Consider the following 24,776-nt stretch of genomic DNA (forward strand, 5'->3'; position numbering starts at 1 on the left):
AAATTAAATAGCATTTTTAAGAACATGTGTAGAAGTTCCCATTGTAGCTCAGTGGTTAACGAATCCGACTAGGAACCAGAGGTTGCAGGTTCGATCCCTGGCCTTGCTCAGTGGGTTAAGGATCTGGCGTTGCCGTGAGCTGTGGTGTAGGTTGCAGGTGAGGCTCGGATCCCGTGTTGCTGTGGCTCTGGCGTAGCCCTGCGGCTACAGCTCTGATGGGACCCCTAGCCTGGGAACCTCCATATGCCACAGAAGCAGCCCTAGAAAAGGCAAAAAGACAAAAAAAAAATTAAAAAAATAAAAATAAAAATAAATAAAAAAAGAACATGTGTAAAAATTCCTAAGGAAAAAAATCTAGCAAATGAGGCATATAAGGCCGGAGTAAAAAGTACGATCTCTTAGAAAGAATTGTCTTATAACAACAGCCCAAATAACAAAACTTTTTTACTCCTCTTTGTGTATTGATTTTGAAAGTGAAAAATACATATTTATTAAATTTGTTTCATTTTCCTTTAAAATCCAGAACAGGGCTTTTTATTTACAACTAGTTTAGGGTATAATTATGACAAACTTTAAGGAGGACTCAGCAGGAATTTTTAATCAGTTTTGTGCACTGCTTCATCTCCAGCATCTGGAACAGAACCTAGCACATAGCAGGTACTCAGTCATTGTTACTGAATATATCATGTCTATCCTGTTAGAAACTGCCAGTTGTGTGTCACTTAACTTTTATAAGATCATTGGGCTAATCAAGTCAAAGATTTAGCCATTTGGAGCTAAATCTTGAGAGAGCTCTGATCTTTTGCAATAATTGTTTTAACCACTCTTCAAGATTTTAGAACATGTACAAGTGTGTAAGGCCATGCTGTAGAATTTAAGACAGGGAAAGACTTTACAAACTGAACTTCCCAATGTCATCTGAAGGGTCCATTAGCCTTTCTGCGAGGGCGACCTGGAACCTTTCTCCATGCTGCTTCACATCTGGCCTACTTCACACAGCTGCATTCCAGGGAGGGCTGCCTCTGGAATGAAAGGAAGTGCACATTAAGAGATTTTGAAAACCAACAGCCTGCTTGAAATAGTTGGTAATCCTCATGCTTTCTAATAATTTGGACCTACAACTTCACCATTGAGAAGCAAACCAAATTTATATATATATTTAAACACAGAAGGAAGAAAGCATCAAGATTACCAGTTATTTCAAGCAGATTTTACTGGCTCTCATGACACATAGCATCACTTTGAAGGATACTGCTATATATTTTATATATAAATATTACCATTTATGATATATATTATATTTAGTAGTTAGCAAGCCATTGTTAATTTTAAAACTAGCAAACTCTTTGTTAAAGTGGGGCAAGTTAACATGGATTAAAAACACTGTGACAACCAGGTTTGCCAGTTTGCAGGTACAAGCTTCTTTCTCTCTCTCACATCAGATTTTGTCAAACCAATATGTTGTAGTCAAAAATAACATACAGATTAAGCAACAACCAACAAAGTGATTTCGAATAGCATTCTTCACTTTGATTCTAGTCACTTAACTCGACAGGCAGTGGTTAAGAACAAAAATGCCTTTGTTCTGGCTCTGCCATTTGCTAACTTTGTGGCTTTGGGCAAATTACTTAACCTTTTGGTACCTCAGTTTATCATCCATAAAATGAAAATGATCACATGACAGCCTCATAGAATTTTTTTTATGATTCAGTGACTCAATATAGGTAAAGTACCTAGAGTAGGATTCATCAAACTTTCCTCCAAAGGAACAGATGGTTAATATTTTGGGCCTGTGCAGCTCCTCAGCTTCTCTGTTGTAAAGTGCAAGCAGCATAGATAACCCATAAATGGACATATGTGGAAATGTTCCAGTAAAAATATATTTACCAAAACAAGCAACCCAAGAATCATGGTCTGCTGACCCCTTGTCTAAACTTTTGCTTAATATATAATCAAGTTTCAAAGTGATTATTTTATTCCACCATTTGAGGCTTTCTATCAATTAATATATCATGGACACATAGAGTTGTCCAATGTATAAAGAAAACAGAGCATGCTTGATAATCTAATTTTTAACAAAATACAGAATGATTATCATGTGCAACAATATCTGAAAATGTCTAGTAGGAAATCCTCTAATTGAAGAACATGATTAGAAAACAGGGAATCTGGGGTTAATAGATGCAGACTATTACCTTTGGAATGGATAAGCAAGGACATCCTGTGGTATAGCACTCAGAACTCTATCTACTCACTTGTGATGGAGCATGATGGAGGATAATGTGAGAAAAAGAATGTATATATGTATGTGTGACTGGGTCACTTTGCTGTACAGTAGAAAATTGACAGAACACTGTAAACCAACTATAATGGAAAAAATAAAAATCATTTAAAAAATAAGATAAAAATACAAATGGAATTGGCTTAAGGACACATAAGTGATTTGGTTCAAGTCAAGAAGCTGGGAAGTAGGAATAGGGGCTGAGTTGTGTCTGAGTGTGTGCAGGTGTACACGCACACACCTGCTGATTTCTGGTTCTGTGGCCTTTGAACCAGCCTGTCTTAAGTAAGTTTGGACTCATAGTATTCACCTCTTGGCCAAACAGACATTGAATATGAAGCAATGCGTATATTTGGAGATGGGTGGTAATGTATTGGCTCATCAAACATTTGATTTTATAGAGTTTAAACATCACTGTCTGCTTATAACTGATAATAATGCTAATACTAGAAATATTGTCCCAGTCTCGTTTCTATCAAAGTTGGCTTAATGTAATCAAACTCTGTTTATGTGATAGTGGTTTTCACTTAAAGTCATTTATATCTGGTCTCATTTGTTCATTCATTTAGTAGTAACTTACTGAGCACCTTCTCTAGGGTAGGCTATGAGAAATGAACAAAAATGGACAACAAAAATCCATGTCTTAGCAATGAAGAAGGGACAGTAGAGAAGCAGCAAGGTGACTGTATCATGGTTAACAAAGGTAACTTCCCAAGACATCAGAGGGTTGTGATTATGCAGGGGAAGGGCGCATGTTGTGTAATGTCGCCTTCCCAAGGAGAGGACACCTAAACTAAGACCTAGTGGTGAGGTTATGAGTAGATTGCACGGTTCTGGGAAGGGCATGTCAGACAGGGGGAGCACCCAGGTTAAAGATCGCAGGAGATACCAAGTGAAATCATTAAAGGTGAATAACATGAGAAAGGAAAGAGAAGTTTCCGATCTTTGTCTATGTAATTACAGGGATGGTGACTAAAATATTTGTCTTTAATTTTGGTCAGTTTGATTATTATGTGTCTTGGTGTGTTCCTCCTTGGGTTTATTTTGTATGGTACCCGTTGTGCCTCCTGGATTTGAGTGAGTGGTTCCTTTCCCATGTTAGGGAAATTTTCGGCTGTTATCTCTTGGAATATTTTTTCTGTCCCCTTCTCTCTCTCTTCTCCTTCTGGCACCTCTATAATACGGATGTTGGTGCGTTGTCCCAGAGTTCACTGAGACTCTCTTCATTTTTTTTCAATCTTTTTTCTCTTTTCTGTTCTGCATCCGTAATTTCTTCTAATCTGTCCTCCACCTTGCTTATTCGTTCTTCTGCCTCCTGTATTCTGCTGTTAGCTGCTTCAAGTGAATTTTTTATTTTAGTTATTGTGTTTTGCATCTCTTCTTGTTTAAGTTTTATATCTTGTATCTCTTTGGTTAGTGTTTCCTGTAAGTTATCCATCTTTGCCTCCAGTTGATTTCCAATGTCTTGCATCATCTTCAGCATCGACAGTCTAAAGTCTTTTTCCTGGAGGCTGAGAATCTCCTCATTGCTTAGCTGATTTTCTGGGGTTTTTCCTTTCTCCCTCATCTGAGTTATAGTTCTCTGTCTTTTCATTTTTATAGGTTTTTGGTGTGGTGACCTTTTTATAGATAATAGAGCTGTAGCCTCTCTTACTTCTGGTGTCTGCCCCCCTTGTGGCTGAAGTCGGTATGGGGCTTGCTGTAGGCTTCCTGATGGGAGGGGCTGATGCCTGCCCACTGGTTACGGTTAGGTTAGGATTGGGGTTAGGGTTCTAATCCCTCTGGTGGGTGGGGCTTAGTCTCTGGATGGGATTAGAGGCAGCTGTGTGCCTGAGAGGTCTTTAGGTAGCCTGTTTACTGAGGTGGGGCAGTGCTGTGATCCCACCTGAGTTGTTGTTTGCCCTGGGGCTTCTGAGCTGCTGACTGATGGGTGGGGCCAGATTTTCCCAAAATGGCCACCTCCAGAGAAAGGCAGCTGCTGAATATTCCCGAGAGCTTTGCCTTCAATGTCCTTCCCTCACAACAAGCCACATTCACCCCTGTTTTCCCAGGATGTCCTCCAAGAACTGCAGTCAGGTTTGACCTAGGTTCCTGTGGAGACCTCGCTCTGCCCTGGGACCTAGTGCACGTGAAAGTCTGTGTGCGCCTTTTAAGAAGGGGGTCTCTGTTTCCCCCAGTCCCGTGGAGCTCCTGCGCACAAGCCCCGCTGGCCTTCAATGCCAGATGCTCCAGGGGCTCTTTCTCCCAGTGACAGATCCCAGCATGTGAGGGTTTGATGTGGGCTCAGAACTCTCACTCCTGTAGGTGAGTCTCTGTGAGCCAGTTAGTTTTCAGTCTGTGGAGCTTCCCACCCGGGAGGTATGGGGTTGTTTATATCACGAAATCACCCCTCCTACCTGTGGATGTGGCCTCCTCTTTTTCTTCTGGAGTAGGGTATGGGTTTCCGGTCCATTTGGGTGGAGATTGCCCAGTCTTTAGTTGTGAATTTTGTTGTTTTTAGGAGAGAAGTTGAGCTCCAGTCCTTCTATTCCGCCATCTTAATCCCGTCTCTCAACTAAAATATTGAAGTGGAAGAATAAATAGTATCCTTGTATTTTCCCTTCAGGAAGAACATCTAGTGGCAGACAGGCAGGGAGGTAAGAGGAATCTGAAGGCTGAAAGAAATTGAGAGTTTTGTGGTAGAAATCCAGGTGAGAGAGGATGCCAGCTTGGACTTCTGAAGAACAGTAAGAATGTAGAGGTAAAAGATTTGAGGACAGATTCAAAGTGGGAAGTGAGACTGTAGATGGAATCAAGACGTCCTCCTGACTTCTGGCTCTCTTTTATACTCAGGCTTAGCATCTCAAATGTGAAATTTCATCACACACTCATTACCCTTTGTGTTCTTTTTTACAAAGTAATGATAGTGCTGATGTGTTTGAGATTTTGTTCCATGGATCATAGTATAAAGGTGAGCAATGAACAGGGTGTTGAGATCTGATCGACATTCTTGTGAGTTTTTTAAGAGTCAAGTCTTAACCAGTTTCTACCATAAATAAATCTCTTGTGTTGCCATTGTTGCAATCACAAAATTTAGATTCTACACGTAGTGTAACTTGGAAGCCACCATGGGTAATACATTAAAAACTGCATGGTCTATCACTGGATAAAGAAGTGGGAAGACGAGAAGGAAGGAGAGGATTCTTATTCTGGATTGGGACACGGGGAAGCAAATAACTGTTAGCCCTTAGATTAAAAAAAAAAAAAAAAGGAAGAAGAATGCAAGAAATAATGTCCCAGGAATTTTAGGGGAGATGAAGTTGCTTCTTGCAGCTCCCAAGGTAACTGCGTTTTGGTGCGTGCCCTTCCTCTGTTCAGGATGCTTGGATAGATCCATCTTGTAGTACAGACTACTTTTTGTTCTCCATTTGATTTTGTCCAGAAAGCACTGGAAATAGATAATCAAGGATGAAGAAAGAACCTTTTATTTAATTAAAGTTATTGGGTAGCTTTCCTCTGAAGTTTTCTTTGCTGGGTGCTCTCCAGCCCTGCAAACCAACCATGTGATGGTGTAAGCCAACTTGTGGAAATTGAAGACCCACAAGCATTGTCTCCCAAGACGGCACACACTTTTGCTAAGACACAACTTTTCTTTCCCCTTTAGGCGCAACACCAACAAAAGTAAATTAAAATCCGACTAGAGCTCAATAGTGTGTTTTCTTGGCCTCCCAACTAAATGATTTCCTTGACTAAGCCAATATGGTTTTCCCCGACTCATATTTCTTTTTTAAAGAACATTCGATTTTATGTAAACCTTCCAGTTAGAAGCTAGACATCACCAAGTTATTGTTATTTTTAATTATGGAAAGTAGCTGAGGTAAACAACAAATACAGCCTAAGATACAGAATGGAAAGCATTAGCATTCTTTGGAACATAAAGATTTTGTTTTACATTCTTGAGCATGGTTTATAATCTTTAGATTCTCATATGGCATGTATTTTTGTATCATCCAGCCAAGCACAGCAGGAAAGCAATCTTGATGCCGGCTTTTGGCAGTATTGAAAGCAGAGGAGATGGATTGGGACCAGGAGTCCTGCCCCATCAATATAGCCTGTGTTTTATGATTGGAGCAACCGCTTGTAGTTACTTTCACCTTTTGTGGCTTTGGCTTTTAATTCTCTCATCTGCGTAAAGGTTTTATTCAAAAGAACCAAGCCATTTCTAATTGCAGCATGCTAGTCTACTTGAGAGCGTTTCCTAGCAAATCCCCAGTCATACCGTGTTATAGCAAATTGTGCCCTAAAGCTGTAGTTCTAGGTTTAAATTCTCACACATACTCCTTATCATCATAATCATTATTGTAGATAAAAGAGCAAGATTTTGTTCAGTGTTTTGAGTGTTGAAGTTGTTCTGAGTTCATTATTTCCATTTTTTTTTTTTTTGTCCTTTTAGGGCTGCAACGTGGCATATGGAGGTTCCCAGGCTAGAAGTCCAATCGGAGCTGTTGCTGCCAGCCTATGCCAGAGCCACAGCAATGCCAGATCCAAGCTGCATCTGCAACCTACACCACAGCTCACAGCAACGCCGGATCCTCAACCCACTGAGTGAGGCCAGGGATGGAACCTGCAACCTCATGGTTCCTAGTCAGATTCGTTAACCACTGGGCCACGACGGGAACGTCTGTTTCTGCTATTTGAATAACAAATTATTTCAAAACCCAAAACACTGTTCTAAATGCTTTACAAATATTATCACTTAATTTTTACCTCAACTCAAAGACGTGGGTACTATTATATGCTATTTCTGATGAGAAAATTGACCTCATAAAGTTGAAGTGATGCACTCAAATATATATGGCAATTGAATATGTGTTGGGGTCAGGATTTGAGTTTTAATCATTGACTCTGACTCCGGCATCTGTATTCTATTTTTTTTTTTTTTTAGAAATGATCCTATTCCAAAGTGTCTGTGTACATTAAAAAAAGTGATGTACATTCATAGAGGGTCCATTTATTCCTTTCAGACAGTGAATGTGCACCAAGAGATTGCCACTGCATTTAGTAACCTCCTCTCAGTTCACAAGTTGGAAAACCCTGGATTTGTGTGTATGGGCACTTTTTTTCTTTTTCTCGTCTCTTCCTTCTGCCTCCCACCTCCCTTTCACTTCCTTTCCCTCTGTCAACTTCTAGATAAAGAGTCTGGGACTTGGAACATTCCAAGGCCTGGTTCTGTCCTTTGTACTCCACTTTATTTTGAGAAAAATTTGAACTTCCCTGAGACTCAGTTTTCCCACCTTGAGAAAAAGGTAATAACCTTGTCAGAGACATTTCCATTTAAATGATTTTGTGTCTGGGTAACTCTTAACCACAGTAGCTCTTGTTATTATGGTTAAATTGTGTTATTAATTAATTGTGTCGCATTGGAGCCTGGCTTTCAAAGCTGATGTCATTGATACACTCAGCTGGTGTAGCCCAGTTGCTTTGTTACCACTTTAGAGCTGATTGTAAGATCTTTTGAGAAACTGTGTTATTTCAAGCCCCATCTGTTTTAACAGACTATACAAGAAGCCCAGTGGGACATGACAGTGTGTTTTTCTCTAGGAACCCTGGAGTTGTTTGGATATGTGAATGTATTTATTTTTACGTCTTCCTACATGTGTGTGTGTGTCTTTTCAGGGCTGCACCTGAGGCATATGGAGGTTCCCAGGCTGGGTAAAATGGGAGCTGCAGCTGCTGGCCTACACCCCAGCCACAGCAACACCTGAATTGTATCTACCACCTGCACCACAGCTCACAGCAATGCTGGATCCTTAACCCACCAAGCAAGGTCAGGGATCGAACCCGCATCCTCATGGATACTAGCCAGGTGCATTACCACTGAGCCACAAGGAGAACTTTGACATCTTCCTACATTTAAAAGTGTTGTAGCAGTCCTCGTTGTGGCTCATCAGGTTAAGAATCCAACTAGTATCCATGAGGATGTGGGTTCGATCCCTGCCCTTGCTCAGAACTTAAGGATCTGGCATTGCCACAAGCTGCTGTATAGGTTGCAGATGCAGATGCAGCTAGGATCCGGCATTGCTGTGGCTGTGGTGTAGGCCAGCAGCTGTGTCTCTGATTTGATCCCTAGCCTGCAAACGTCTATGTGCCACAGGCGTGGCCATTAAAAAAAAAAAATGAATGAAATAAAATAAAAATGTTGTCAAACTAAACGCTAACAACAGTTTCTGTCTTCCAGCCAGTATACTGGATTTCTTGCTTTAGTATCCTAGGTCATTTTTAGGACCTGTTTTAATAGTGTCCAGCCAAGTTATATCTTGACAAACGCTCCGTCGGATGTTTTAAAGAATTTCGTATTATCATAATGACAAGCACATAGCAATCCTAAGGTCTGCCACCCCCAATACACCCACACATTCATACATACACATACATGCTCTGAAATCATTAGCTTTACTTTCTATTCCTTACAGCATTTATCCTATCTGTAAACAATCTCATTTGTTTCCTTGTTTGTGGTGTGTTTTCCCCACCATATGCAAAGACTCATGAAAGTAGAGCTATTATATGACTTGTTTTCAGGATCCCTAGTGAACATTTCCTGAAGTTATATGAGTTTTCTGAACTAATGAATGAAACCATGTGAAGTGCCAATGTCTGGCTCATAACTATGCCTTCTGTAAGTGTTTGCAAGTTTTTTCCTTCTTCTTAAATCGTCTTTGCATGAACTTTTGATGACTGAAGGCCAATGGATGACCAATGGATACATTTCTCAGATGACTCAAGGCATATTTAAGAACTTATTTCTCTTTTGTTTCATTCTTAAGGATGACTTTTTAAAAGCAAGTAGAAAATCGTACCACATTTTGCGACTATATATGAATATAACCAATATATGACACCCCCTCATCTTCTCTTAGTAAAATTCCAGGAGCAATGCTACTCACTGTTTAAATGACTTTTCTCAAGCTAATTTTTTTTTTTCCATTGAAAAAGCATGCATAGATTTTAAAAGTAAAAAACAAAACCAAACAACACTGTGCAATGACATGAAAGTCCCTTTGCCACCTCAGACCCCTTGGTTTCATGCCCAGAAATAATCAGTATTTAATTTGCAGTTCTTTAACAGTAAAATATTTGGAAACATTTTACTCTTACACCAGCATCAATGTGTATGAATGAATGAATACTGAATTCACTGTTATAACCCAGTGGTTATTTTTCCTCATTTAAAAGTATGGTCTTACTATATTAGTATGTGAGGTTTGATGTCTTTTAAAAAACAACTGCAGTGTTTCATTATGTGGCTATAATTTCATTTATTGCATCAGTCTATTATTGAATATTAAGATAGTTTTCACCCTCTGTTTTGAAAACAATGCTACACTATATGTTACTGAAATATATATGTATTTTTTTTTTTTGTCTTTTGTCCTTTTAGGGCTGCATCCATGGCATATGGAGGTTCCCAAGCTAGGGGTCGAAATGGAGCTGTAGCTGCTGGCCTATGCCAGAACCCCAGCAAAACCAGATCTGAGCCACATCTGCAACCTACACCACAGCTCACAGCAATGCCAGATCCTTAACCCACTGAGTGAAGCCAGGGATTGAACCTGCAACCTCATTTTTCCTAGTCGGATTCATTTCTGCTGCACCACGATGGGAACTCCACTAAGGTATTTCTATATACACATTTAAATATACCTATAACATGAATTCTTGAAGTAAAATGTTGGGTCAGAGGGTTTGTGCTTTCATAGTGTTAATAGATCTGGCTATATTTTACTTCAAATCATTTGCCACAATTTATACTCCTTCTGTGAGTCTATGAAAGTACCATTCATGCCAGCTACTCACCAATATTTTTGTGATCAGTCTTTTTTGGATGTTGTTAATCTGATTAATCAGAAGTGGCAGGTCCTTCTTAAGCCTTTTCTTACTGATTTCTAGGAACATATCATTCAGTATAAAAATCAGATTTTTGTCTGCCATATGTGGCAAAATTATTTTTTCACTTGTTGTTTGATGCTTTTTAAAAATGTTTTTTACCATTTTTTTCATGAGTAGTTTTTAAAAAAAAGTTATTAATTCTTTTTAAAGCTTCTGCCCTGCTATCCCATTCTAAATGGTCTTTCAGGACACCATTAATAGCACTTAGTCCAATGTAGTTCCATCTTGGGTGTGTGATTATTCATCTAATTTCTGTTTTGCTCACTGGACTGTAAACTCCATAAGGTCAGGCACTGTCTTTCTGCAACTCCCTGTGCCCAACACATAACATAGCTCCTACCTACTATTAAGAGTCTCTCAAGGGAGTTCCTGGTGGCTCAGTGGATTAAGGATCCCACAGTGATGCAGGTTTGATCCTTGGCCGGCACAGCCAAAAAACAAAAAAAGAAATGAAAGAGTCTCTTAGGAAATGTTTGTTGAGTGAATAAAGGAGGTTAAGTAATCTTAAGTAAGATGACATAATTCATTAACCTTAAATATGTGAGTAGGTGCAAAGTGTGTATTGATCACAGGCTCAAGTCTCTGGCATATAAATGTATCTTAAGAAAGAAAAAATGATCTTCAATCCGGTCTGTGTCAGTACAAATCATGGAAAACTCTGTTTGAAATCATTTCATATTTGCTCTGAGAACTGCTGGTTTTTGTAAGGCTGTGGCTTATTTGGTTGTCATTTCTCTCTCACACAGCATCACTTTGTTCATTCAGAAAGCTAAAATCTCTTGCTTGCCAAGAAACTTGTGATGAATTTCAGCATTATGTCTCAGTAACAGCTAACTTTGAACAGTGGTGAGAAAACATTTTTCATAAAGATGATCACTGTATTTTAAGAACTCATGACTTTTTAAAATAATAGACACTTGGTTTTCAGAAATAATGATGAAGAGTTATAAATATTTTACCTTCTCTTGCTTTTTCTAAAAGATAAGGGCATGCTAAGTCTTTTTTTCCATCTCTTAGTTTCAATAAAATCCTAGGATTTTGGTATAAATATTTGAAAGACTGTATTATAAAAATAACACTTTTAGTTATAGGTTCAAATAACAAGGTAGGTAGAATGAGGTACATAGTCTTTATATGACTGTTGGTAATTCAGGAATTAATGACTAGAATTCTCTGATTTGAAATTTCAAGTCAATCTGAATTTATACTTTATTTAAAAAAATTCACATTTCTCTAAGTTTGAAAGATCATTCTGACATGGATTTATATTCAGATGTATTATGTCTACCACCTTTTAATTATGTATTCATTGTATTCATTATGTATTCATATTCACATTCTCTCTCTTTCTCGCTCTCTCCATCTAGGTGACCTAGAAGTTGACAATTATTTTAGACTGTAGTACAAGCCAGGTATACTTTCTGGGTTCTTTCTGAGGTGTATGCTCATGATTTGGGGCAAAGGATCCACTTCTCACTTCTCAGCCCTCAGCTTCCTCAGAAGTTGAATTCATTCTTACAGGAAAGAAAAGATTATCTGAGAAAATAGTCACAATTCAAAAAGTTTTAAGAGTCCCCGTGTGGCTCAGTGGTAACGAACCTGACTAGGAGCCATGAGGTTGCAGGTTCCTTCCCTGGCCCCGCTCAGTGAGTTAAGGCTCCGGTGTTGCCATGAGCTGCAGTGTAGGTCACACACATGGCTTGGATCTGGCATTGCTGTGCCTGTGGCATAGGCCAGCAGCTGCAGCTCTGGTTGGACCCCTCACCTGGGAACTTCCATATGTTATGGGCGTGGCTCTTAAAAAAAAAGACAAAATTTTTAGAATTAGAAACTCTGGAATTCATTTTTTAAAATTATTATTTTTTTTTTTTTTCAAAAAAGACATTTGTTAAGTAGGCTCCTGAAGAAATTGCCAAGTGATAGAGATGTTACTAGTACCACATGACATTGTCATTTTGTCCCTGTGGCAGAATTGGTACCATGGTCCCCTGAAGGGCCTGGGATGGGAACCAAGATAAACAGGTCCTCACTGCCTGTGTCTTGCCCTCCGGTCCTTTATTCCACAAGAAGAGTACAAAATGAGCAGTCTGAGAATTGATGTATCATTACTTCTAATAAGAGGGTAGCATAATATGTATAGAGTAATTTAAAAGCCTATGTATTAGCTATTTTTGCAGTTATTTCATAAAAATTAATGGCATATTATTTTAAAAATGTCCTCATAAGATCTGGCATCTCTTATTCTGAACATACCCTCACCAATAGCTTTCTGTGTTTTAAGGTTAGAGGAATGCAAATGACTCTCTCCTTGCTATTGACATTCAGAGATTGAACCCACAAACATAATCCCATGTAAACCAAAAAGGGGAGGAAAAAATAAAAAAGGGTAGCTAAAACACTTAGTTAAAATTCTGCCTGATTTCCTTTAGGTTATTGATATGTAAGCCAATGCTTATATTTACATTCGAATTACTCTCTATGCCCTTGTTCTATTCTTTTTAATCCATGACTTTAGCAGTGGAAGATTTTATTGCTTATATACCAAGGTAGGGCAAGGTAGCTTCCTTCTGTCTCTAACTGTTGGCTCTTATGAGAATCATCTGGGTCTCTGCCTTTTATGGCCCAGGCTTCGGGCCAAATTCTTCAAAGCCTCTATAGTTAAGGAAGAGACTTTATTGAGAAAATATCCAGAGCCAAGGATCAACAAGAGAAGAGAGGCATGGGTGCTTCTCTTCCTCCTGTTGTTCCTTAGAGAAATGTGTCACAGCTGGGGTTCTTCTAGGGACACACCTTCAGAGGGGGACCACAGGCTGCTGGGTGCCAAAGAGCCTGAATTTAGGATGTCAGCTGTTTAAAAGCCTGGAAGTGCCTGCTGCCCAGTGTTGCAGACCTTAGAACACCTGAGGGGTTACAGTTCCCTCTGCAGGTAGATTCAAGTCACAGGAAGCTCAGCCTGTATGTATGGCCCCATCCCAGGCGGCTTCTTGTCTAGGCAGCCAGAATATTCCCAAAGTCATTTTCAAACAGTTTGCATCCTAGTACTACTGTGAAGGAGCCATTGAGAACAACTTAAAATCTAAAGAGACAAATAGTAGTTGGAACCTGAGACTTGTATTATGCCTTCCTTCTTTTCTTTCTTCCTCCCTCCCTCTCTCTCTTTCTTCTTCCTTCCTTTCTTTCTGCATGGGCTATTATTTTAATTCACATAACCACCTTTCCAACCTATTGCGCTCCTAAATGGCTTTATAACTGCTTTCATTCTTTGTTTTTGAATTACTGTTTCTCTTCCCTTTTACTAAATTTCCTGTGTCCAGTTCCAGTCTCTTCTTGTCCCTTTGCACAGGAATGCTCTCTAGAGGTCTCAGATAACTTTCTACTCAAACCGAGTTGTTCTTAACTGCCCTTCGGTGACTGGAGCTCAGCTGTGTGTGTTGGGAGAAACCATGTCCCCCTCTTTGAGGCTGCAGACAGGATTGTTGCAGTTGAATTGTTAGGATGGCAGCCAGGACATCGGTGATGGTCCAGGATCTTGTTTCTGAAACTGCAGTGTGGTCAGCAGCCTGACTCCCCAGGTCATGCGGGTTTCATGAGGAACACGCCATGTGGTCATCAACTTTGCTGGTTTGTAAAGGGGTGTGTCATGTCTTTGTTTCCTTTGGGTGGACAGGAGGCTTTCAAGCAGCTGTATTTTGTAGTTCCCTGTGGTCAAAGTGCCCTTTCAGGCTTGCGTTAGTAGATAACAGCATAAATTGAGAACTGATTAAAAAAAAAAAAAATTACCCAAAGCCTTGTCTCGGGTCTTTATGGTGGCTCAAGTTGGACTTCGTCGAGGGCAGGGTGGCACTGGGACCTAGGCTGGTCCTCGCACTCCTGGGTGAAGTGCTAGTTTGGGGAGATTCCATTTCCTTAGCTCAAGGTTGAGCGGGGTGAACCAGACAGAATAAACAATATTTAATTAATAAATAGAAAGCAGAACAGAAAAATCATCACAATGAATAAAAGAGAAGGATTTTCAAGTTCTTTTGTAGGCACTTTGAGGTCCAGTTTTATCTGAACTTTGTGTAAAGAAGAAAATTAAATGTCCCATGGCAGAGCTGGCTTATGCATCTTAAAAATACTTGAAAAGTTAATTCTGACATACATTGTTTTGAAAGAGTGTCCTTTGAGATGTCATAAATCAGTTTTTATCATATCTTTATTTTTTAAGGATGATGTGTTCTTTCACTTGTTGGAAAATAGATATGAAAGCACTAGCATTTTTGACCACTTATTCTAAAATCTCATATTTACCTCATGCTTAAATCAAAAAAGTATCGATGCAAGAGCGTTACCAGGGGTCAGTACACCTGTAATTCTCACTGTTGAAAAGCGGCCAGTTCAGAGTGATGCAGACAATGAGGAAGGTCATGTTAAGGCTGAAATGTTGAGATTCAGAAAACTTATTTCCTTAATGAAATTGATATAAAAGAAATTCATTGTTCGTCTGCAAACTGGAATTCACTTTGTAAACATCTTATTCTGGGTCCACATTGCATAGAAAAATTCCTTATGTGACTGAGAGCTGTTCATTTTCTCTTTTTTTTTTTTTCAGGCTTGATTGAGATAGCATATGAATGAAATTTTAAGATATTTAAAGTATGCATCATGATGATTTGATACACATATATATTGTGAAAGGACTTCCTCCTCTAGCTAATAAACACATCCATCACCTCACAGGTTTATCTTTTTTGTATATGTGAGACATTTAAATTCTACTCTCCTAGCAAATTTCAGTTATACAGTACAGTGTCGTCAGTGCTTGTCACCACATAGAACTTTCAATCCTCAGACCTTATTCATCCTGTGGCGAAAAGTTTGTACCCTTTTACCAACCTCTCCTTATTTCGCCCGTCCCCCAGCCCCCAGAAATTACTTTTCACTCTCTGTTTTTATGAATTGAACTTATTTTTTTTTTTTAGATTCCACATATAGGTGATACTGTGGAGTATTTGTCTTTTCTCGTCCGACTTATCTCTCTTAGCATAGTGCCCTCAAATTCCATCCATGTTGTCACAAATAGCAGGATGTCCTTCTTTCTGAATAATACTTAGGGATATTCATGGCTGAATGGCATTCCATTTTATACATACCACAGTTTCTTTAACCACTCCTTCATCAGGGGACACTCAGGTTGTTTCCACATTTTGGCTGTTGTGAATAATGCTTTTCAATGAACATGCGAGTGCAGGTATCTCTTCAAGATCCTGTTTTCATTTCTCTTGGCTATGTTGCCAGAAGTGAGATTGCTATGTCATATGATAGTTTTATTTTTAATTTTTTGCGGAATCTCCATACTGTTTTCTGCAAAAATTACACCAATTTACATTCCCACCAACAGTGCACAAGAGTCCCTTTCTCTCCAAATCCTCACCAACATTTGTTATCACTGTCTTTTTAATAACAGTCGTTCTAAAGGGTAGAAGATGATACCTCGTGACTTTGATTTACATGTTCCTGATGCGGAGTGATGTTGAGCACAGTTTTATGTACCTGATGGCCATGTGTGTGTTTCTTTGGGAAAATGTCTGTTTAAGCCTCTGCCGATTTTTTACATTGGGTTGTTTGTATTTTGCTGTTGTGGTGTTTGAATTCTTTATATGTTTTGGGTATTAACCCCGTATTGGATGTGTGATTAGCAATGCATTTCTCCCTAAATATGATATGGTAAAATGTAGGGAAGAATTTGTCCCTTATTTGTTTTTGGATTTTCCATTGGTTGCCTCTTCATTGTGTTGATGGGTTCCTTTGCTGTGCAGCTTTTTAGTTTGATGCAGTGTTACTTGTTTATTTGTCTTTCTTTTGTTGCCTTGGCTTTTGGTGTCAGATCGAAAACACTTATTGAATGATATCAAGGATCTTGGTCTCTAGTCTTCTTCTAGGAGTTTTGTGGTTATATGTTTTAAATTTAAATTTTTTATCCCTTTTGAGTTGATTTTCGTGGGTAGGGGAAGATACAGTTTCATTCTTTTGCATGTTGCTGTGCAGTTTTCCTAACACTTTCTATTAAATTTTGGAATTGCCCTACATATCTCAAGCACCTTGGATATTTATTCATTTAAACAGTTTGATGGGATAGCCAGTTTCTTTCCTTTTTTTTTTTTTTGCAAACATTGCTTATTTGAGGTCTTTACCTTGGATATGTTCTAGAACGTTGTGATAAATTGAATGTTCTCTGGATAAGCCTGCTTTAATTTATTTCCTCTGTAACTCTTGATATGGTAAAATGTAGGGAGGAATTTGTCCCTTATTTGTTTTTGGATTTTCCATACAGTGGCCATTCAGCCACTTTTCTTAAGTTAAACTATATTTTTTTCTTACCTGAACCATACAATATGAAGTTGACTAAGTGGCAAATAATGAATAGTGCAGTATCTTTCATAAGTTTGTCTTTTGCAGTGTTAAAGTTTTTTTATATTTGAATGTCAATGACAGGTTCATTTACTTTGAAAATTGTAAATCCTCTAGAAATGCAAATTGAAACTTGATTTTTATTAATGATGACTAAAGGATAAAGCAAAAAAGTAAGTAAACCAGAGAAGCTACAGTTACCCTGCTATTTTTTCTGTTTTTCCTTATGTTTTTATTTGTTAATAACATCTGGTTAAATAAGGAAGATATAGATGAAACAGAAATATGAGATTTGGGTTAAGTTAGAATGAGAAGACAGAAAAATATTCCAGTTTTAAAATTTGTATCTGGGAACTGAGGAGAGTCTGAGGTATTTATTGCATATCTCTAAAAAAAGAATCCTTTTCAAATGTGAATATTTTAAAGTGATTTGGTTATTGTTTAGGAGACTGAGAAAAAAAGTTATAATATTAGAAGATAATAAGGCAAGACCTGAATAGACTCACCACTTGAAAAGTATATTTGTGCATGCTTTATTTTCTTTATTACCTAAAATCCTTATATAATTTAATCTTATTTTGTATGTAGCAATTTTTTAATTGTATATGAATAACCTTAAACCATTATATCAAGTTCAGTGATGGACTAAGTGAATATTACTTCAACATTATCTGAAGATGATGGCTTGTGTATAGATTTAACATTATATACCTTGAAAATTCTATTTCAACAGCACATATTTAAATTCAATATGTTAAACATTTAAAAGATTATAGAATCCATATTTGCAAAAATCACCATTATTTGCATTAAAAAATTAGCTGACATTTTAAAAAGTCATTTCTTACGAAACCCATCATTATGTTAAACAAAATACAAGTTAATTTTTTAAATGTCACTCCTGTAATAGTGCTGTACATGGCTCAATATCTCAAGTTCTAGAGATATTGTGGAACTTTAAAACTTATGATGTTTACGCATCACTTACTTCCTTTTAGTTGTGTTTTTTATTCTACACATAGTTCCAGCAAGATTTCAAATTATAGTATTAGAAGAAGAGCCTTACAGGCTTTATTTTTTATGTTCAGATCTGCAGGAAAGCAATAATGAATAACTTCTGTCCTAATCACTCCAGCAGTCTCAGTTGCAAACTTGAAATATGGTCAATTCTAAAACATTCCATTGAAAGAGGGAGGTAATGCACATATCATCCCCAGATAATTTATGTCTGGCAATAGAATGCATTGATTCATGTCTTTCTTCTTTTTAGTTTATCTCCATTGTGTTAACAGCAAAGACTCTTCTCCCTTGTTTGGAGGGTTGCTAAACGTAAGAGGAATCCCAGAGGCATGAGACATGGAACTTAATCTGCTGGGCAGATTGTAGATTAAAAAACACATGGTTGCAGACATTACTGTGTGTGAAACATGTGTACGGCCAAAAGTAAACATAGGCATGGCTAGAAGTTGGGGAATGTTTGGGACCTTGGGTCTAAGGGTAGTCAGTGAACTTCATGTTCTTGGATTATACTTGGATAGGGCCTTCAGGACTGGGTTCAAGCAGAAAACAAGAAGGAACATTTCAAACAGTGAACATTTGGGTTAAGATATGGGTTAGGACTGTGCATAGTCTGTCTGGAAGAGGACAAGGTCATGCAGTGTGACACCACACAGATTTTATATAGGGGATAGGAACAAAGCATTGCCAAGCTGAAGGATTTGTTCTCTGTGGCTCCTGAAGGTCTCTGGCCTGGGGCCGCAAGTGCAGAAGAACCAGCTACATCAGATAGATCAGAAGGTAATTAGCTTTACCAGCATCTGGCTTGGGGTCATCTGTTTGAAAATGTTTTATAAAATAACATTTTATGCTACCGATTTTGATTACAGTATTTAAACTGTTAATAAAATTCTGTATTTTCTACATACTGTGTTGAATTACCCAAAAGACAGATGAAGCACAGGTGTAGCACATCAGCAAAGTATCCTCAAAACTATCTTAGGAAAGAATTGGATATTTTAAAGAAAGTCATTGGAGTATTCATTCATGGAAAAAAAAAAAAAAGAGCTTTACACTTTAAAATTTTAATATTGGATTCCCATCTGGCGCAGTGGAAATGAATCCAGCTAGAAACCATGAGATTGCGGGTTCGATCCCTAGCCTCACTCAGTGGGTTAAGAATCCACTGTTGCCGTGAGCTGTGGTGTAGGTGCAGACAAGGCTCGGATCTGGTGTTGTGGCGCACAACAGCTCCGACTCGACCCCTAGCCTTGGAACCTCCATATGCCACGGGTGCGGCCCTAAAAAGACAAAAAAGAGAAAAAATAAAATTTTAGTATTGTCATTTTCAATTGCATATAGGAAGAGGATATATTTTTAGTGTTTGGGACCTCTAAATAATTTATTGAATCCTGTGCATATCTAATCAGTAATGAGAGTCCCCTGGCCTACAGTGCTGAATGACCAGTGGCTCTTAATATCATACTAATCATCCAGGAATCTTGTTAAAAATGCAGATTCTGACTCAGTAGAAATCTGGAGTGGAGTCACAGAGTCCACCTTTCTAATAAGCTCCTGGGTGATACCAGTGATGTAATGACCTTGGACAACACTGAGTAATAAGATGGAATTTTTAACAAGTTAGTTTCTTAATGTCCAGTACCTGGACAATAGCATACACCGTGTTCCTATGTGTTACCTTGTATTTAGAATATTGTTCTATACTGTTCTACGATTCTGTCCTACCACAAGGATAAGCTTAGTATTCTCTTAGTTTTTTTTTTTTTTCTTTCTGTTGTTTGAATTGTTTTCTTCAGTTGCTCATCTGCTGTGAAGGGCAAAAAGGTATAAAAGATGTTATCATCACCCTTAAGAAATTTCCATTTCAAAGCAGAGATGAAGACACACAATCAGGAGATGAGGCTGTGCCTAGATCCTATGGTAGATAGTGTGGAGTATGTGATAAGGCAGTGTCCACAGCTGATGTTTGTGTTTGTCCACTGTTTGAGAAAGTCATTGCTGGTAATAACTTTCAGGGAAAGGAAGGGCCCTAGACTGCCTGACGTATTAGAGCTCACACTGAGGATTAATTAGACAGGAGGCCAGCATGGCATGTTAAACTTAGAGTTTCGGCTTGGATTTTATTTAGGAGGCAATAGACATCATCCATTAAAGGCTTTTGAGATAAGAGAAGAGATTAGGAAGGAGGTGCTCTAGGGGGAGGGTGATCAGAGATACATCAGAACCTCAGTATGTGTGATATTGGTGAGATCCTGAAGATAGGTGGGTCTTTTAGGGAATGACTGTAACCATCCAGGCATGGCGAGGACCAGACCAGGATGAGGGCCATCACCATGGAAACTGAAAGCCACTGCTCTAACCCAGCTTTATGTAGGTTTTACTTTTTTTTTAAACTCATGTCTTTATGGCACTTGAAGTCCTTTGAGGAAAAAGGATGGGGTTGGCAGAGTCTTCATTGGCTTGTGTGTTTTCTATTGCTGCTCTATAGATTTGGAGGCTGGAGTGTGGACGCTGAGTTCTGTGGCTGCCTCATGTTTAGATTCCTCCTATTTGTTTTTTTCCCCACTCAGAATCTGAGATGCCCTAACAAGCTAGTCTTCCCATCGCCACAGGCTTCCATGAGTCGTTAACACTCCCACGGCCACTCTAGCGGGTCTTTTACTGTCTGCAGGCATGAGGGTTGCGGGAGAACTTTCTCATCCCGATGGCTGTGGAAAGCAATGAAAGTGACAAATGTACTTGGCTGAACCCATCTCCCGAGAAATCCTTATTGTCTTTATTTTCTCCACTAAGAACGTTGACAGGCTTTTAAAAGGTCTCTTTCCAAGGAAATCTCACTCCTTGCTCTTGACCCGTGGTTACACGTACGTATTGTTTCCTTCAGTCATGTTGAATGCTGACATTTTGAAGTCAATTTTTAAAAAATGTCTATAAACAATCTTTTGTTGCAGAATTTATGCTCACGAAAACATAGCTTTGGAACACATTTAAATAACAAATGAGGTATCAAGCAGGGTTATTAAGTGGATTTAACACAGGAACTTCAGAAAATAACAAAAACAGCTTTGTTTCCACTTATTCTCATATGGTATCACCAGGAGATCAGAAAACCAACCCTAACCCTCTTCAAACCACTTCCACAAGGACACTTTACTCTTGGGAGAAATAAGGCTGAAGGATATGCACTTCCTTTGCAGTAAGGCTGTGTTTCCTATGAAGTGGACTGGGGGTTACAGGTGGGTGCTCGCTGCCTGGCAGTCTCCTGTGGGAATTGCCACTGAAGACTGAAGAGGTCCATTTTTAGGTCCTGCCTTTTTTTTTTTTTAAATCCTTTTTTCCCCCCATTTTTGGCTGCCCCACGGCACATAGACTTCCAGGGCCAGGGATCAGATCCAAGCCTTGGTCTCAACCTAAGCCGCAGCTGCAGCAACTCGGGATCCTTAACCCACTGTGCTGGGCTAGGGATGAAACCCTTGCACTGGCACTCCCAAGATGCCACCTATCCCATTGTGCCATGGTGGGAACTCCAGTCCTATCATTTTTTAATAGCTAAATTTCGCTTAGCTCAACTATTTTGTTTTCCTCCTTAAAGAGAGAATGTAACTTGCTGTTTTGTCTAATAAATTGTATTAGTAGAAATATACTAAGTCCTTCCTTGCCAAATGAACCGCTGTGTCTGTTGCCCAGATAGACATCTCCTGGTGTTTTAACAAGTATTCAACAATGTCATTGCTTATATTTAAAAATCCATGTATCTCCAGCTATTTAACATGCTAATGAATATCCATGAACTGGCTCTAGTCATTGAGATAACAACACTTGCAGGACTCTGCCCCTGGTTCTACCTGTGCTTTGCATATGCTGCTGCAGCTGTGTGCCTCTGAATGAACATTTTCTTGTTATGAAAGATTTTATGATGATTGTATTAGGTCAAACAGAGTTCTTGCAGTTTTGTTATTCATAAAATGCTTTTGATATTCTAACTGCCAGACAGCCTTGTTGACCTTTCATGGCTCTATCCTAATCTCCTAGACTTTTTTTTTTCTGAAATGTGTTATAGTCCCATTTAAATAACTATTTTTTCCATCTGCTTGTTTGAAGAGTAATTGCTCTCGTATTAGCATCAACATGGCCGTATTATTAGACATTAACACATATTCTGGAACAACTCATATTGTCTTTGTCTTTCTTTTTCCTTCCCTCCTCATGTATCTTTATCTCTGTGATTAGCAACATCAGCTATATCCCATCACTCAGCCAGAAATCTGGGCATCCTTTGCCTTTCAGTACTCACTCACCCCCCACAAGTATCACCAGGTGATCTCACCTTCTTCCTATCTCTCCATTCCATCACCTTTCTACTCTATTCTTTCTTTCCACTTGGTTCCCCTCATCCTTAGTTGAAACCCTTATCCCTTCTCACTTAGACTGTTGCAGTCTCCACCTAACTGATCTGTGTCCATACTGGCTGGTCCTTGTACTCATTTACCCCATAGATGACAACCTGGTTCACATTTTCCTGGTAGAACTCCTTTTGGTTTCTGCAACTAAAGTATCATAGAACATTTTCACTGGATCTTTGTTTCGGAAAAATTTACAAATTTTTTAATTAGTAAAGGTTGAGTACCAACTGAAAGTTTGCTATTATTGGTCCTTTGAGAAGCCATGTGACTCTTCACCAAGCTCTGTGGTTTTATACTCATATTGTTCCATCCTGGAAACAATTGTTTGTAAATATTGTAAATATGCTTTAGAAAAATGTTAGGGGTTTTGGTTTAATTTATTATGCATTTAATTCTTTCCATTTGGAATAATGGAAAGTAAACTCCAATGAACATTTGGCTGAGGAATATCAGAACATCTTATTTGCTGGGTTATTGATATCAGGCATCAGATGCTTTTACTTTCCCCACAGTGTTGTCTTAGAGATCTTCCTAAACCACGAATTTGACTTCCTACTTTCCATATTAAATTTTTTTTTATGGTTCCCCATATTCTTTTGATAAAGTTCAAAATCTGCTCGCTTGAAGCAAGCCTTCTGGACCTCCCCATGACTTTTCACACTGTCCTTCTGGCAGTCTTTTTCCACCCAGGACCACATGTATCATCAGAATCACCAAGATGCATGTTAAAAGTTCTTAGTTCCCGGACTGCTCCCTAGATATGCAGAATCAGAGATTCTGGGAGTGAGGCCTAGGAATCTGGACCCCACCCCAAGCTCATAAACACGAAATCTGCTGACTTTTGCCTAAGCAGTAACTCACGTTGGCTGGTGTACTGCTAGTGTTTTCTCTCTGGGAAGGCCATTGCCTCTTCTCCTGACCCCTGATCAGAAATGCTGCCTGTCTGTGCTCACATTTGTCCTTGTACAAACCTTTATCTACCTGCCCTCCATACCAGAATATTTTCATTCATTTACATGCTTTTCCTTCTCACCTCTGATGTAGATGCTCAGGACAGTAGCTGTGTCTGATTCAGTGTTGTTGCCCTAGAGTTTGGTGTGTAGCTGATGCCCTTAGAAGTGACTGGCAAATAGATGAACAAAATCTTATATTTATCTGCCAAGGTGCTAAGCTGTGGAGGCAGGACCTTTGTTTATTTGCTGTTATATTTAGGTTATATTTACCTACTGTGCTCATATTTTATTATTTGCTTAAGATGATGGGTTCAGTCACAAGAATCTTGTCCTGATTCACAATAATAAGCATGGACTGGCCTTATCTACATAATCTTAGCTAAGAGGTCATGGCTAAGTGCCACACCAAGAAATTCTGGGTTTCTATGCCTATAGATGCTATAATGTTGCCTCTGTTTACTACATCCACCAATAATGTGCCCCCAAAGTAATAATACTTAACTAGCAATATTGGAACTTTTTTATTACTACCATTTTCAGTAGCAACTAAAATCCAGTTCTAACTACATCATGCTACCTGATTTTTTTCCTTCATATTGTGCTAAATATGGGGAGAGAATAAAAGAAAAAAAAATTGCTTTTCTTCTCAGTTTCCATGGTAATGGAGCCTTCTGTGTGTTTAACCAGGAAAGAATGCTAGCACAACCTGTTTTCTCTCCCGCCCTCTCTTTCTCTCTTCTCTCCCTCCCTCCCTTTCTCTCCCTCCCCCACCCCACTCTTGCACTCACTCCAAGGAGTGTGCGCACACACACACACACACAAATATATGCATTATAAATGCACACACACATACTGACATATATCGCAAACATATACTGCAAAAGTTTATTCTATCAAATCCTGTCAAGGCTAGAATACATTTTAATACTTCTTTTTGCTTCAGTTAATTTGCCTTACCTAATTCTGTTTCTGTTATCAGAAAACAGCAAAATACCATCTAAATTCATGTCGTGATAAATATTTATAAATGAGAAAGGAGCAAATGGGCCACATTTTCAAAATATACTGCAACTTCATAAAAGTTAAGAAGACTTTTACTCTTCTAATGACCAGGGTTTTCTAAAATTAGAAAATAGATTGTTTTTACTCCTATTGTTTACTCACTGTCTTGCCAATATGCATTTTATGTAATTCTGTGCCACCTCTTGGAAGGGCACATGTTACTGGTCAGACACATGGAGCCCATCAGTTATTAACTGCATTATTCTCTCTTTTTGAGCATCAATGGCTCACAGCGTATTTACGTGGATGCCATGGCCCCGGGGCGGATGTGTTTCTCTGCCTCTTTTTATGCCTGTCCCTGTGAGATCAGAAAGCACTCAATGCAGGGTGTGTATGTGCCCAGGTGTGCATGTGTGTACCTGGATAGTTCACCCCATGGCAGCCTCTGAAGGAGCCTGGTGTGGTGGCTGAGCAGCCTGAGCCTGTCTGTATCCTTTCTCCTGCAAAACTGGGAGAGGCCCTCCTGCCCTATGTCGGGTCTGAGTGTGCCCTGCCCCCTGCTCAGCTCACACTGACCTGTGAGCTGTTAGGTGGGCACACTGACCTGTGAGCTAAGCAGCTGCCCGTGATTAGTTGCATTATTCTTATTGGTGTGAATGAATTAGCTCATTTGTTGGGAAAGTAGGTTAAATATTTTCTGTCCTCTAAAAGCCTAAATTTTCTTCTGGAAATGCCTCCCCTCATTATGGGGCCTGCATAGATTTGGTAATTTGGTTTATAGTATTAATGTAGAAAATAATT

The 24,776-nt window shown here is 38.9% G+C and overlaps 1 protein-coding gene across 1 annotated transcript in view; it reads left to right on the forward strand.

Annotated features, from left to right (window-relative positions):
• The window catches only part of CHSY3 (chondroitin sulfate synthase 3), a 267,392-nt gene that overhangs the window by 74,414 nt on the left and 168,202 nt on the right, over positions 1-24,776 (forward strand). The window lies entirely within an intron of this gene.

This window comes from Sus scrofa, chromosome 2 (assembly GCF_000003025.6).
Source record: "Sus scrofa isolate TJ Tabasco breed Duroc chromosome 2, Sscrofa11.1, whole genome shotgun sequence".
Taxonomy (NCBI): Eukaryota; Metazoa; Chordata; class Mammalia; order Artiodactyla; family Suidae; genus Sus; species Sus scrofa.